The sequence below is a fragment of the Chroicocephalus ridibundus genome, chromosome 6 (genome assembly GCF_963924245.1).
Source record: "Chroicocephalus ridibundus chromosome 6, bChrRid1.1, whole genome shotgun sequence".
NCBI lineage: Eukaryota > Metazoa > Chordata > Aves > Charadriiformes > Laridae > Chroicocephalus > Chroicocephalus ridibundus.
The window spans coordinates 36,294,844-36,310,196 of NC_086289.1; the positions used below are offsets into that span (position 1 = coordinate 36,294,844).

General features: G+C 45.6%; 1 protein-coding gene across 3 annotated transcripts in view; it reads left to right on the forward strand.

The window, feature by feature from the left end:
* Window positions 1-7,723: 7,723 nt before the first annotated feature.
* The window catches only part of TET1 (tet methylcytosine dioxygenase 1), a 70,467-nt gene continuing 62,837 nt past the window's right edge, over window positions 7,724-15,353 (forward strand). For all 3 annotated transcript variants that reach the window (XM_063337395.1, XM_063337396.1, XM_063337397.1), the window contains exon 1: window positions 7,724-7,881. The gene's annotated coding sequence lies outside the window, so the exon portion shown is untranslated. The remainder of the gene's footprint in view (window positions 7,882-15,353) is intronic.

Below are 15,353 nucleotides of genomic sequence, written 5' to 3' on the forward strand. Positions count from 1 at the left end.
CCGCACCGCGGCGCCTGCCGATGGCGTCAGAGGCGGGCGGCCCGCCCCGCCGCCGCCCACCCTCGGGCCTGAGGTGGTGGCGGGTCGCCACGGCATGGCCCCAGGTCGCCCGCCCGCAGACCGCGTCTCACTGGTCCCGCATCCCGTATTTTTCCGGGGAGCCGATTTCTCGGTTGTCGGGGCATCGCCTGCTGCTTGAAAACGGTCGTCCATCCCTTCTTCCAAAAAATAACATATTTTTAGAGCTGTAGGTGCACGCAACCAAAACCTAACTAGCTTTAATTAGGCTATACGATAACATACGTCGAGTTTCTTGTTAAGCATTTAAATAGCTACACTTAAGCTTTGTGCAAGTTTCTTCCGGCCACAATTACAGCTTCTTATCTAGCAAAAAATACTCAGTATTTTTATTCACGTTCAAGTTTCGCAATGCATCAGAAAGGGAAGCACATACTGCAAAAAAAAAAAAAAGTTCCATTTTTTTAGAATCAGAAAGGTCAAATCTAGTATCATCTCTGCAGCTGTCACCATTTTTTGCAATCGTTTCAGGTTTTTTTGCAATGTCTCTGTTGAATACAGCATATAGGGCTTTCCAGGAGACATTTAGTTAAAGTTTTGTTCTCAACTCTTAGGGGAAAAAAACCTGAGCTCTCCCTGAATGCTGGTGCACAGTATGAGGCAGGCGAGCAGACCTGATGCCAGACACTGGTGAGAAGGTTAATGCCATCAGCTTTTCTCTCATTTTTCTGCAGTTACTCATCTATTTCTCATACACTTTTTGTCCCATACATCTTGACCTGAGTTTCAAGTATTTCATATACAAAAATCCCTGTTTTTTAAAAGTGAGGCTTTCAACATGAAGAAAACAGGCAAACAATGCTCACAGAAGTAAAATGAACCCATTTCCAAACAAATTTGCTGGAACATTTTTTCTTCCTGCATATGTCAAACTGCCTTCAACAGAAATTACTCATTTTTTCCTTTAATGGGTTACATTCCTTAAAATTAAGTTTGCTTCAGCATTAGGAAAACTTTATTTTGCTCTGTTTAATCATTATGTCATTTATATATTTGGGGAATGGCTGTTACAATACGTATTTTTTCCAATAATAAAAAAATACATAGAAAAGGTGGGCAGATTTCTTCCAGAAAAATATGGATATGCCCTGTATAGCTGAAAACTCCCAAGCCTTTTTACATTTTTTAATATACCTAGGAAATTCATAATTTTTGTTGGAGTTGCTCTGATGTTTAAGTCCCTAATGGAAAAGCAACCGTTCTGTGAGTTATTGAAGCAAGCTTCATAGTCACTGTTGTGGTTTTCCCCAGCCAATTTGTATTCTTTTGGGATTCTGCTCAGGAAAAACCTCCCCCTCCCTGCCACAGCAATCATGCTGCTTTAACAGCTCCAACTGTAGAAACTTTATTTACTGATTTCACACAGGAAAGTGTTGCAACTACACTAACAGCTGAAAGTCATCTAGTTTCTAGAGTTTCACCAGAGAACTAGAAAAATCAGATAACTGCATAAGTGGGCTGTTACTTCTTTTGGACACAGGCAAGATATTTCAGGAAGGTACTTTGTCTACCCTTGTAATTTAGGGAAATGTGCGCCATGAGGGCATGCTCTTTACAAAAGCAATAAGAAACCTGCATTGCAAATTAAACAGAACATCTCAGAGATACACTAACACACAGAGGAATTCAGCAATGAGTTTCATGTGTGTAGCCTTTTTTTTAAAAAAAAACAACACTTTAGTGTTACTTGCTGGTATAAAATGCTCTGAAGTTCTGTTTTCTTTACTAGCTTTTGTAGTAGCTCATTATTTGTACCTTCTGATCTTAATGTTCTCTCTGCTGTTACTTTATCTTTTTACCTTGAAGCATTTATGCCCTTCGCAGAATTTCTCTGGTGAACTTCTCTCTTACAACCCATTCTTAAGTCATCAGCATTTTTAATGTCACTCAGGTTACACTCATGCCTGACACTATGTCATCCTTCCCTTGCAGATTGATGATACAACAGGGGAAGACATTAAACAAGACACTCAAGAGTACAGCTGCTAACTTGAAGAAAAATTCAAGCAGGTAGGTAGTTTTATCAATGACTGTTATTTATTTCTGAATTGTTTGTTGTTGAGGGTGCTTGCTTTTGTAAAGATGTTTCAAATATTTATCAGTTTAAATAAGTTGTCAATACTAAAGTTAGATAAGCTATTCTCATGGCAGTTGTTGCTAAAAAGATTATTTTCAGTGCTCTTAAAATACTGATGTACATTCAGCTCTGTCTTGAGGCATTTGTACAAATTATCCTCAAATGTGATGCCTCTGGGCTATAGGGATTAGAAAGATTTTTTTCCTCTTTATACTTGCTTCTGCTCTTTACTAGTTAGTGAGTTGAAGTAACATCTACTTAGCTGTCTGTCCATTTGCCCCAAACTATATCCAAAACCACTAGAAGAACAGAACTTTACCCCCATGAGGCTCATGAATTTGAGGCTTTTGTTCCTCCTTGTGCAACAGGCATTATGGCTTGCAGATTAGAAATACCTGAGCAAATCTCAGTTCCTTTCTAGTGTGGCATCTTGATCTCTCTTTATCTCTTGCCAGCAAGTAGACAGGACAGTGCTGCTTCCTGAGGTGAGATGAGCTAGGAACCAAGGGTGACCACAGAATGGGTTATCCTCACCAACAGAGCAGGACAGGCAGAGCTGGGTGCTAGGAACAGGCTCCATCAACAGTCACAACAAGGGCACAAAGCAGGTCCAGGAAGCATCCAGAGAGGCAACTTAGGAACAGAAGAAGGTGAGGCCCAAAAGAAGACTGGAGATAGGTCTGAGGTTTATCTAGTAGCCAAGGTACAAGACTAGAACAGGACTGAAGACAAGTACACTTATAATACAGCTCAGACAAAGAGCAAGCACCTAGCCAGGCCTGAGCTTAAATGGAGCTCCTGGGCCCATGGATCAGGTGTGTGGGTGGAGGCCCCAGATGAGGCTGGTCAGGACCATTAGCGCCTGTTAGCACCCTCGGGACCCTGACAGTCCCTACCTGTAGCATGTCAGTGAGGTCTTTAAGGAACAGAAATACTTGACTCTCCAAAGTCATTGAGTCTGAAAATTCAGTGGTGCAAAACTTCTCTAGCTAAGCAGGCCTCTTCCTTTCTTTCAGATGCAGGCAAGAGGTGTGGACTTCATGCCCTCTGGTATCACATGGCTTACTGCAAAAGTGCAGTAGACTTGAAGTATCCAAAAATGCCAGGTCAGCACATGCGAAATTAGCCATGTCTTCTGAAATGTAGTGTTTACCGGCCAGACACAGCACAATCATTCTGCACTCATGCTTTATATTGTTCATGCACAATCATGCGGTGAAGTAAGGGCCAAGATTTCCAGTAAAAATAGAAACTGGGGTCAGACTGCTGTCTACCGCAGGTCAGGAACATCTGATAGGAAATATTTTGAATAAATGCAATGAGCCTGTATAATGTGTGTCAGAAGATGAAATCATAGTCCCTTCTGGCCTTAATTCATGTAAAATGGTACTAACGCTTCAACTATCTGTGTGCAGCATGGTTACAAATGTTAACTTATTTTCAGTGCCAATCAGGCAGGTAGATACTATCTGCAGAACCAGGGCCAAGAAAGACTAAATGAGGAAGTCATTGTCAAAACCACAATTAGAATTCAAGAGTTTCTACATTTCTACTCATGTTGTTCAAGACTTTTCTCTTTCAGATACTGCCAACTAACAACGCTGTGGGTGATTTATCTGATCATCTGCATTTTACGCATACAAAGGCATTAGCAGTGGTTGGCTTGTGTTCAGCTGGGTTTGCAGGCCAAGCACCCACCAGTGCCACATATAGCTTCTGAGGTCACGTCTGGTCTGGGAGCAGGCTGGTCACTTTGTCACGCTGGAGTCCAAGCTAATAAACGTGAGGGAGGCTGTGCAAGGTAGATTAATCCGTGCTTCACGATCGCACAAGGAGCCAGCTCTAATGTCTCAGCATCACATTTCCACTAGGAAGGAGGCAGGGCTAGCCCAGATAGGCCTGGTTAGATCCCATCTTTCCCTTACAAAGCGGCACAGGTGTCTTTGCAGTGTAATTCCTCGAGCTTTTGGTTTGTGGAGGTTCAGCATTGGTGACACATCTAACCCCCCCTAGCCTGGACTGATGCCGTGGTTGTTGCAGAGATCTGATCCAGGTGACTCTGCAGGACTGATTTAGGGACAACATCACTGAATAGTTTCATTTCCAGGGTCAGGGCCCTGAGGGCACTAATAGGCCTTAGTGGACCTGACCAGCTGCACCTGAGGCCTCCACCCACATCCCCTGCCCCTGGGCACAGGAGCTCTATTTAAGCTCAGCCCTGGCTGAGCTGTGGGCCTTGTTTAGTCACCATGGATCCTGCTTAGTATCTACTTGGACTGTGGCTAGCTTTGCTTACCCACTGGGTCACCAGACCTGCTTCTGACCTGCAAATTGACTTCTTAGACCTGCCTCATCTCCTGGAAGCTGATTTATTATCTGTGCTCCTGGCTGAATGCAGATACCACCCATAGGCCTGCCTTGTTTGCCTTGTGTGTGTACAGTGGGGCTGGGCGCTGGCTGTCCTTGCCCTGCTGGCTGTTCTGTGGGGCTCCCTGTCTCTCAGGGAGCAACTACCCCTCACAGCTCCCTGGTATTCACCCCAGACTCAAATTTTGCCGCAGCTGCCTGCAATGCATAACTGCTTACAGGCTTATACACTGTATTCCTTGGTACTAAGGTGTCTGCTTTTATTTATCCTGTCGGTATGTACCAATTTGCATGTTATTCTGGATAAAAACACAGGGATGGTAGTACTACATAGGGCCAAAGGTCCACTAGCTTCAAACTTTACCCCTGACAGTAGCCAGTAGCACATACACAGGGAAGAAGGCTTGAGTAGCGTATTTTCTCAGCACGCTCTTCCAGCTTCAAGTAACATGTAGCTAAAATAGGACTTTTGTGTTAAGTAGCTTTTGATTAAACTCTCTTCCATTAATTTTGTTTGGGTTTTTTTTAAAAACCAAACCTGTAAAGTTTTTAGCATCTCACTTTAGCGTGTCACTGCTGTAGCGTGTTGCATGAAGAAGTAGCTGTCTTCTGTTGTGATGCATCTGTTTGATAAATTGACTTGATATCCTGTACTTCTGAGAGACGGTGAGTGTTCACTCTGATAACACTTTCTGTGCTGCTCTTGTTTTTATAGTATATTGGTTGGCATTTCTTCTGGATTACCTTCTTCCCAGGATGAAAATCTTGGTGCGTTTAGCTGCTCCTTGTGCTTTTGGCCACCCTTGCTACATTTCTCTGTGCCTTTTTAAGTCCCACTTTGCACCTTTTAAGCAGACCAGAACTGCATGTTATGTTCAAGATGTAAGCAGACAATACAGCTGGACTAAATAATGATGGTGTAGTGATGTTTCCTGTTCTGTTCTCCCCTTCTTTTGTAATGATTCCTAACACTCCACTTGAGCACACAGAACAGTTTCATGGAAGTATCTGTCACAATACCAGCATCTCTATTTTGAATGGTAGTAGCTAACTCAGAGGCCATGATTTCCATGTTTACCCCCATGTGCCTCACTTTGCATTTTAGTGAAAGGCTCTCATCCACCATTTTGTTGCCCAGCCAGTCAATACTGAGAGATCTTTCTCCAAACACACGTACTCAGCATGTCTTGGTAGGCTGAGTATCTTAGTGTTGCCAGGAAAGATTGTCACCTGGTGCTACTCGCTTCCTAGGATGTTTATTATTGTTGAAAAAGATCATGAGCATTTATGTCTGTGGCTGTGAAAATGAAAAATTGTTAATTCTTATTTGCTTCCTAGCCTTTAGCATGTTTTTTAATGGAGCCATGATCATACACGTTGGTGTTTGGGTGCTCCTATTAACCCACTTATTGTAACCAAGCCTTAGCCTTCCTTACTTGTTGCTTTCCTCCGAGTTACTCATTTTTGGCTCTGTGTTTTGTTCAAGCCCACAACTTCCAACTTATTACCATCTTCCCAAGAAACAGACTCAGCTTATGTGGAGCTTTATCATGAAGTTCCAGTTCCTTCTGCTCTTGCTGCATACAGAGCTTGGATAGCAATAGTTCTTTTACTTCTCAGATTCTCTATTATTTTATCTTATAAAAGTAGCTTGTGTTACCTCTTCTTTTAGCAGGGCAGGTCTTTGAAATGGCAGAAGCCTTGATATCCAGCCCTCTGGAAAAGCAGTCTTTTCAGCAAACTGCCAGACTGAGGAGGAGATGGTGTAGTTACGCCCAGCAAAGAACTCATGTGCGTTGCTAAAATTAGCTGTCATCAGCTGAGAGCTGATTAGGCTCAAAATTAGGTTCAAAATTCAGGTGTATGTGTTGTTGGTTTCACCTTGTTGCATCCCAAATGCCTGTGAGCTTGGCGAAGATTCCCAGACTGTATTCCTTTTCCACTGCAAGGAAATAAAGGGGAGAAGAGCGTGGAGGTACAAATTGGTGAGGGGGTACCTACCCGCTAGCAGGGAGCTGCAGCAGGAACAATAAGCCAAGCAGATCTGTGCTGCTGCTTTGCCTTTCCCACATGTCAATTAAAATAGTTAGCAAAACACTGGCATTTAAAGCATCTTCTTAGGAGTGGATGTAGACAGTCCTGCTCACTTGTATGTGGTAGAAAAGCCTCTCTGCAGGTTCGCATTTGAATGGGTTAGTTCTCACTTGAAGTCCTTTATACTACAACAACTAGAGACTTAATAATAATGAAGTTGGTTGTTTTGTGTTTTTTTTTAAAAAAAGTATTGCTAGGGTATATCGTTTCTAGATCCCATTTCCAACATCTGTTTTCCAGTCTGAAGCGACATTAGACTTGGTGGCCTGCTTTCCACTCTGACAAAAGGCTGTAGTGGTAATGAGTTGTGTAAGAAGGCTGGACCCCCTCTTCCTCTTACCATAACATTTTGCTTCCCTCTGGGGAAGGAGCAGCAAATATCATCAGCAGCTCTTAATGGATCGGGTGGGGGATGGGGTGAGCAAGGCTCATGATTATTATTATTATTTTCCTCCTTGCAGGAGGGAGACAGTGGCTCAGCAGCTCTTCCTCCTCTCAGTCAGCATCTCCCCATGCTTCTGGGTTTCTTTGCTCCACTAACAGGGTGTCTAGGCCCGGGTGGACACCTGTGTTTTGGGGTCCTCCACGATGGCACGTGTAAGGGGCAGGGGGTTTGGCCCCTCACCGCTGACCAAACTTTCCCACTTCCAGCCTAAAAAAAGGGATGATTTCAGAGGGTGTCACCTCCTGTCCTGGTTTTGAGGTTGGTTGCTGGTCGGGCGGCACACGGCGTCAAACCGCAGCCTCTGCAAGGAACGGAATAATTTGCCTTTTCTCTTGTTATCGTCATTTTATTTATATTTTTGTTGTTAAATAATCCCCGGCGTTCCCAGCCTGGCACTCCGGCTGGGGAGGAGACACAGCCGAGGAGGGACGGCCGCCACCCTCCCGTTCCCCGGTGTCCCCCCCCTGCAGCGCGGGGGCGTGGGTGAGTTGGGGTGGTGGTGGGGGGAGAAGGCAGGGGGGCGGCGAATCCCGCTCCATCCGCGGGGATCCAGGGCGCGTTTTGCCGCCTGCCGGGAGGGCTCGGTGCGGCGAGCGCCCCGCCGAGCCGCCCCCCCCCCCTCCCCGCTCCCTCCTGGAGGGTCCGGCCAGGGGCGAGGCGCTGCCGCCGCCGCCCAGAGCACGTTTGGCGGCCCGGGACTCCCTCTCCCGCGCCTGGGCTCGTCGCGCCATGGGAGCCGCCCGCCCGTGGGGGCCAGGGCCGTGAACCGCCCCCCCCCTTGCTCGGACCATGCCAGCATCGCCCCTTCCCGAGAGCCCCGGTACGTGCGTGGGACGGGTCCCGGGGGGAAGGGTGGAGGGTGCGGGCGACGGGGACCTCTGCTTTAGGACCCCCCCCCCTTATTTTTTTTACCACTTCCCCCTATTTCTCCCCCCTTCCCCTCTCGCTTTGCTCGTTGCAAAGTTGAACTAGTGGGGAGGGGGGAGGCAGGGGCACCCCCTTTGGGGCCGTTTCGAGGCGGGGGAGGGAGGGAGGAACGCAGGCGGGCTGGGGGGTGTGGGTTATTCAAATGCAAAACGCAGTTTGTTGGCCGAAAGAGCGAAAAAGTCCGGTCTCCCTGGCTGTGCTGGAGCGTGTTTGCGCTGCAGCGGCCAGAGCCTGCCTGGAAAAACCCGCCAGGCGAGGAGAAACTGCCTGCAGCCTCTGCGGAGAGCAGGGAACAATTAAAGGGACCCTGCCCGGCAGCCGGGGCCCCCGGCCAGCCGGAAAACCCCCGCAGACTTCCCCCCCCGCGCAAGGAAAAGGGGCGAGGGCTGCGCAGCAGCAGCATCACGCTTTGGAGGTGCCGCCGGTGTGCGGGGCCGGGGGGGGGGCGTCCCTGGGCGGGGGGGTGCGGCTTTCCGCTGGAGCGACCCCATTGTCTGCAGCCCCCGGGGAGGGCTCCTGGGGCTTTGGGGGGCACAGCCAGCGGTGGGGCCGGGCCACGAGGAGCCGCTGCCTCCCCCCCCGAGGCGGGCCCTGCCTGCCTCTTCCCTTCCCCCCTTCTCCCCCCCCGGGGTCGGCCAGCCTGCAGTAAAGGAACTAGAGCTCTGCAACCCCTCGAGGTGCTCCTGGGCGCCGAGTGCCCACTCAGCTGCTCTTGGAGCTGGGGGAGAAGAGGAGGTGGTGGTCCTTGTGGCAACTGGAGGTTTGGTGCTGGCGGGGATGGTCCCTGCCGGGATCGGGATGGAGTCAAGGGAGAAGGATGCCATTCGCCGAATGGGATGGGTAAGGAAAAAAAGGATCAGGCGGCCTGCTGGGAGGCAGGACCATTTAAGCTTAGAAAGGGATAGCTGCTGAGGAGTGCTGAAGTGTGCTGGATTTGCAAAGGGACCGGGCACAGCCGTAGTCAAAGGAGTCGTGCCAATCGTGTGCCTGGCCTGTACCCCAAAGATTTTTAAAGAGAGATGTGGTCTGCATCACTTGGCATGTCGGTGAGGTAGTAGCACTCTAGCGTGGTGAGATGCTACTGCTTTAAGGAGGAGAGGGGAGCATGCAAGTAGGCATCGGGAACAGGGCAGCAGCACACCAGTATCATGGACACCCGTGGTGAGAGTCGGCCTGTGTAAACAAGCTGGCCGGGGCAGATGCACCAGCATGGACCTCTTTCTAGAAGCTTTAATGCAGCAATGGCAAACATGGGCAAAGATGCGCTTGCAGCGTTAGATATTTAAACGTGACTGAGCAGACTTCCAGGGCAAAGGTGTCTCTTTAAATTTTAAAGACAATGGAGAAACCTGTGAAAATAATAATAATAAAAAAAAAATCCTCCAAATAGTAGCTCTTCTTAGTCGTGCTTAGTACTATTTTTAAGGTACTCTTGTGGAGAGGCAGAAGGCTATCCTGTGCAGTGATCACCTTGTTTTCATTAATGTCAGTCCACAAGAATTAGGAGTAGAGATTGAATCCAGAAAATTTAGTGTTTATTCTTGGTCTGGGTGAAATTGAGCAGGTAGCCTGGTCGGCCCTGACTGTAAAGGAGGAAGAAGGCTGGTTTGTGCTTTTCAGAAGCAGTTAGTTTCTCTGGCAGTGCAAGGGCGGGTGGTGGTTGCTCTCGGGATGAAGCTTGGCCCTCCTGGACAGGGGGGTTGGTTGTGCTTGGAGGAGACAAGGGCAGGCCGCGTTCCTCAAAGCAGATAATGGGGGAAGAATTCAAGGTGAGACGTACCAAGGAACCTTCTGATATTAAGGGTTTCTGTAAGACCTAAGTCTTCACTGTGTAATAATTCAGAATCCCCACAGATAGTGTGTTATTGTGTCAGGCGTGCTACCCGTGATTTTTAAAGCTGGCCTAAGCATTTCCATCCTGCTTTCTGTTTTCAGTTACTTACATTTCAAAACACCTTTCAGGCTGAAATTTTCCAGGCTTAATCTTTGCCTGAAGGTTATTCCCTCCACCTCCCCTTTCTTTTAATTGAGTTTGAGATAAGGTGATTCAGTTAGTGTGGGTTTTTGGTTTTTTTGGTGTTTTTTTTTTTTGTTGAGAAAAGGCAAAACCCCTGAAGAATGGAGTCAAATTTTATCAAAAAGAAATGCAGTGTTTAAAACAGCATAAATGCAGAATTAGAGGGGCATATGATTAGCCGAGAGGGGTTGGTTGGTTTCCTTTGCTTGCTTTTTTTGTATTAAAAAATACCTGGAGTGTTATGGTGGAAAGGGGCTTTCGTTTGGTGAACCCTTAGAAATTACTTGGTATCTTTACTTTTTAGCATTCACCCTGTTAAGGTCAATGTTTGGCTGCACTGAACAGAGGTTAAAGCAAGCCTGTGCCCCTGCCTGGGCTGGAGGGAGGATACTCGCACATGCGGTGTGAGTCTTCACAATGGATTTTTGGTGCCAGTTGTTTGTCTGAGGCTTAATCTGGTTTTGTGGCTTAATCATGTGTGGTTCCTTGCCACACTGTTTTTTTGGTTTTTTTTTTTTGTTAAAAAACATTGTAATAGAGCTTTCCCTAAACCAGGAGGGCTTTTTTTGATGGTATTTTTTTATCTTCCACATTCACTGTGCAGGCTCCAAGGTGCAAGCTGAAGTCATGACATTGCAAAATGCTAAACATTGACATCTCTTGCTGAATTAATTGAGAGCACTATTTCACAGCAGCCTTCAGCTCCTCACACAGTGGAGGGAAGTAGGACATGGTGGCAGTCTTGCCTTATCCAGACTTATCCTCAAAGCCACAAAAGGTGGCCTTCCAGGTCCGGTGAGGACAAAAATTTAGGATGAAGGCCTTGGTGGTTGGTCTGCTCAACATCATGGTGTGTTGTTGAAGTCAGTGGGAGAAGGATTATGCTTTGAGCATACGTCTTTGTCTGGGAGAAACTGAGGTGGCATCCTGTAGTGCCTGTCCCAGATTTGCAGTTATGACTTAAGTCAAAGTTTAATATACATGGATAAAATATGCCTGATTGCCTTGAGTGGCATAATCCTATAAAGTAAAGCAGAAAACTTATACATGGTAAAATGGAAAACAGTATTTTTGAATGGCACATGAGGTTATAGAGACACCACTGGAAAAAGGACTGGGGGAGGAGAGGTCTGGGGGGCTGCAGGGTGGTGAGTAAGGGGGATAGGCCTTGGGGTGCCTCTGCAGAGGGAGCTTGGGGAGGCCTCTTTACAAGACTATGAAATAACTGATGGTACTGAGAAGGCAGATGAGAAGGTTCATTTTTATTTCTTAACTAAAACCAAATGGGTACTCGAGGATTAAAGAAGGGGGGAAAAGGAAAATTAAAGCTGATTCCATCCTCCTAACCCATTTCCCTTCTTTTCATATACAAAGTGTGGTACAGAGCAATCAGTAGACGCAGGGAAGCAGGCAAGATTGAAAAGCAGGTTGGTGTTTGCGCGGCTGGTAAGAATACGCAGATGATATGACATAATCCTGAAAAGACTATGGAAAAAAAACTTTTACACCTAACATGAGGGTAAAATTTTCTAATGTGTGTCTGCTCTGGTGTCTCTTGCACCTTCCTCTAGAGCATTTGTTGCCAGAAGATGAGATGCTTTTCAATTCAAAGTTGTTGACCTGAGCTTGTGTGACAACTTCTAAGTCAAAGTGTTACTAAGTGGTTTTTATGGAAGCTTCCGGGTCTTGTTTCACTACCAGGCCAATCTCAAGTGACTTTTAGAAAGATACCTAAACACTGAAACAAAATGTATTTAATTAATGCATCTGATTGTAGTGAAACCAGGCGCAGCTAGTCCTAGCTGGGTCATTTTTCCCCCCCCATGCAGCTGTGCGTGTTCTGGGGTCACTTGCTCTCTTTCATGATGCCATTAAAAAAACTGCCACCACTTTGTGAGAACACATCTTTTAATCTCTTTCCCCCCCCCCCATCTTCCAACAAGAATCAAGTTATCGAACAGAATCCTGATGGACGCTACGTCTAAAAGGAAAACTTGCTTTTTTGTTTTATCCTTTTGTGTAAAGGGAAAGTAAATAAGCGGGGGGTGCATCAGTTTGTTGTGTGTTGGGGTTTTTTTGTGTGGGGTTTTTTTTTCCTTTTTTTCTGGAGGCATTCCAGTAGTATGGGGTTAAATTCTCCAATTACTTTGTAGGCAAAATTCTCGTTATAATTGTTTGGAATTTTGACCAAGATGGGACTAAAAGATTTAGCCCTTGATTAGGTTTTTAGCAGTATTTGTTGAGGATTATAGCAGTCAGTGGGATTGCTCCAGATTTATTACTGTGAATGAGCGAAACTTAAGCAACTGGCCTTAAAACCAGCTTTCAGCTTTGCACATGAATTAGGAGAGATAAGTCAGCTCAAGTAACAAACAGCTTCGGGATGCACTGTTATTATCTGGGGCAGTTCCCTGCAAACCCTCCTGTACCTATTACCCGCTTTACTTCATAGAGACGCCTGTCCTCTGCTTTCAGGGAGGGTATGGGGGGTCCCACCTGATTTGGCTTTCAGAAGAGACCATTGAAGTAAGTTTGTTTCTCTCCAGGATGATGGAAAACTGCCAAATTATTATATTGCACCAGGAGGTTTATGTTTGATAATCTTGCTAAGTCCACATAAATATTTTGGAAACATAATTAATTTCTCGCTATGAAATGTGACCAATATGATACAGCCATTTGTTGTCCTTATGAAGTGACATGAGGCAATTAGCAGCTGCTGCAGGCATCAACAGAGTCATTATCAGTGTTTTAAATGGAAAAGGGAAGGTAAAATATCTCCTAGTGTTACAGAAAACAAAACTTGAATACTGAACTTGTAGCTACCTAATATTTTGGTCCTAAAATGGAGGAGTAAACAAAGAAATAACAACATAATTCAGTTTTATTAGACACTTTATATTTTAAAAAATGTTAGATGTTTTTTATCTAGCAGTTAAGGTTATTGCGGCGGACTAGTATGGATCAAGATTATGGGCTTTCTTTAAGGGAAGCAAAGATCTCTTGCTGACCGGCATTTCTCCCAAGAGCTTACAGCCACCTTGGGGGTCAGGTTCGCAGAGTCCCAGACAGATATAACTGAAGTCAGTATTAATTGAAAAGGAAAAAAAAATATTTTCCTTTAGGGGTCTATCGCCCAGATCTCTTCTGAAAAACCTGAATTCACTCCAGTGACAAAATTGAAACAAAATGGATAAAACTGTTGCTGTTTTTGTGCTCCTGTATTGTCATCTCTTAGCAAGACAAATACTAGCAGCCTTAGCCATCTTCTTTAACATAGCATTTAAATGCCAGTCAATTTCCTACAAATATTCTTTGTTTGCCAAGAAAAAGGGAAGTCTTCAGCCACTCAATGTTCACAGCCTCTAACTTTGGCTCTGAAAAGAAGTAATACTTTAGGTTTTTACTATTCTACATTCTTGCCAGACAGGTACGTTTTTCTCTATTAAAAAAAACCAAACAACACGAAGCAACCCAGGATGGTCTTGCTTCTTCAGTCATGAAGCAACCGTGTTGCAATTTCCAAATGCAGGTGAAGACGTATCATCATGTAACTATAATGATGATTTAAAAAAAAATTACAAAATTGTTATAAGTGAAACTTCCAATTGATAATTTTGATAATCATGCTTCCCAGACTTTTACTACAGCAATGGCAACTTATGTAGAGAAGTAATATTCTCTACTTATGTAGAAAAGTAATATGAGCAAAGCATTATACACATGCAGTATCTTCAAAAATCCAATCTCTGTTCCTACTCCAGATCTCCTGTTTTCTCTCCTCTGTTTAAAGCCTGATAAAGAGAAAAAACTTTATCTCTTTGCTTCCCCTCCTGGTTCACACATTCCCACATCGCCTGGCCCTTCTTGTTGTTTGCTTGCTTTCTTCCTTGCTCTCCTGGCTGTAGTCTCTGAAGGTAGCTGGTATTTCCTCTCCTGCCACTGTTATGTAGGGCCAGCTGCTAATGGCTACAGATACACTGCTTGCTTCCAACTGGTTTTGTGGCCCTCCAGGCTATCCTTTGGAATGAGGAGCCCAGTCTCTGTCAAAACCACCAGAAACTGGGGAAGCTTTTTTGCAGGCTGCCAACAACTATTTCATGGACCCGCTTGATGTGATGGCGATGCCCTCTTTGACACTCGGTTCATGGAGTGAGAGGTAATGCCCATGTCTCCCTTCCCCCACACATCTCCAGAGGAGGGTAGGGGGAGGAAAGCACTCAGATTACCTTTGTTTCAGCTTTGTATTTGTTTTGCTATTTCAGTGTCTGACCCAACTTTTATAGAGTGCTTCTGTGGGAGCTGTTCAGGTCTTTCTGTGGCCTGTGAAGCATTGCCCACAACTATAAACAACTACACGTGTCCATTTAGTCTCTCCAAGTTGGATGTTCTGCTGTGATGGAGCAGGGATGCTGTTGGCTTGTTTACTGTGTGTTTCCTGGGCATTGTTTTCGGATCTGACCTTACAAGTGTGTTTAGCCTTGTCTTGTACAGCAATGCTGGCTCTAGAATAGAGCACGTATTTGAGCACGTGGAAAAAACTCCTGTCTCAGTAATAATGTTCACTTGATATGTAATATGAAGATATGGAAGTGTTCAAGGCCAGGCTGGATGGGGCTTTGGGCGACCTGATCTAGTGGGAGGCGTCCCTGCCCAAGGCAGGGGGGTTGGAACTAGATGATCTTTAAGGTCCCTTCCAACCTAAACCATTCTATGATATGATACAGAGTAATCACAGCATGTTTAGGTAAGATACTTGGTTTATATGTTGTAGTACATGGCAGCAGTTGGCTAACTACTGCTGAACAAACAAGAGCTAGGCTTCCAAATGTTTTGAGTAAGCCATTCGAAAGGAGTTTGGGGTGTTACTGTTAGCCTTGGTAGGTACAGTGGCCACTGGGTAGCCTACTCAGGGCTGAGACAGTCAGAAGGAAGCTCGCTGCTGACCATTAAACATTTCTGGGGTGTTAAATAGACTGGGCTGCACTAGCATAGCTTTCCCCAACTTCAGCAGAGCTCAGACCAGGCTGTGGGTAAGTGCGGCCTCCATAAAGTCACCCTGCTGGCTTCAAGGTGGGGTTAAGATCATAGGAAGGAGTGGTGGTGTCAGGAGCCTGGTAGCACCCTTCTTCCCTTTTCTAATTCCTTTAGAAGCCAGGATCCCCTTTTTTTTTGTTTTGTTGTTACTTCCTTTAGAGGTCAGAATTTTAGATATCATCGTCGTGTTTCTTGTTCTTCTTTTTCTTTCCCTCTTCCCATCAGTGAGGTGCAGGTGGCCTGCAGGTGATTTGATTTGGGCTTAAAGAGTTCAAAGGATCGACAACGAAGGGAAGACACCTTCCTGCCTG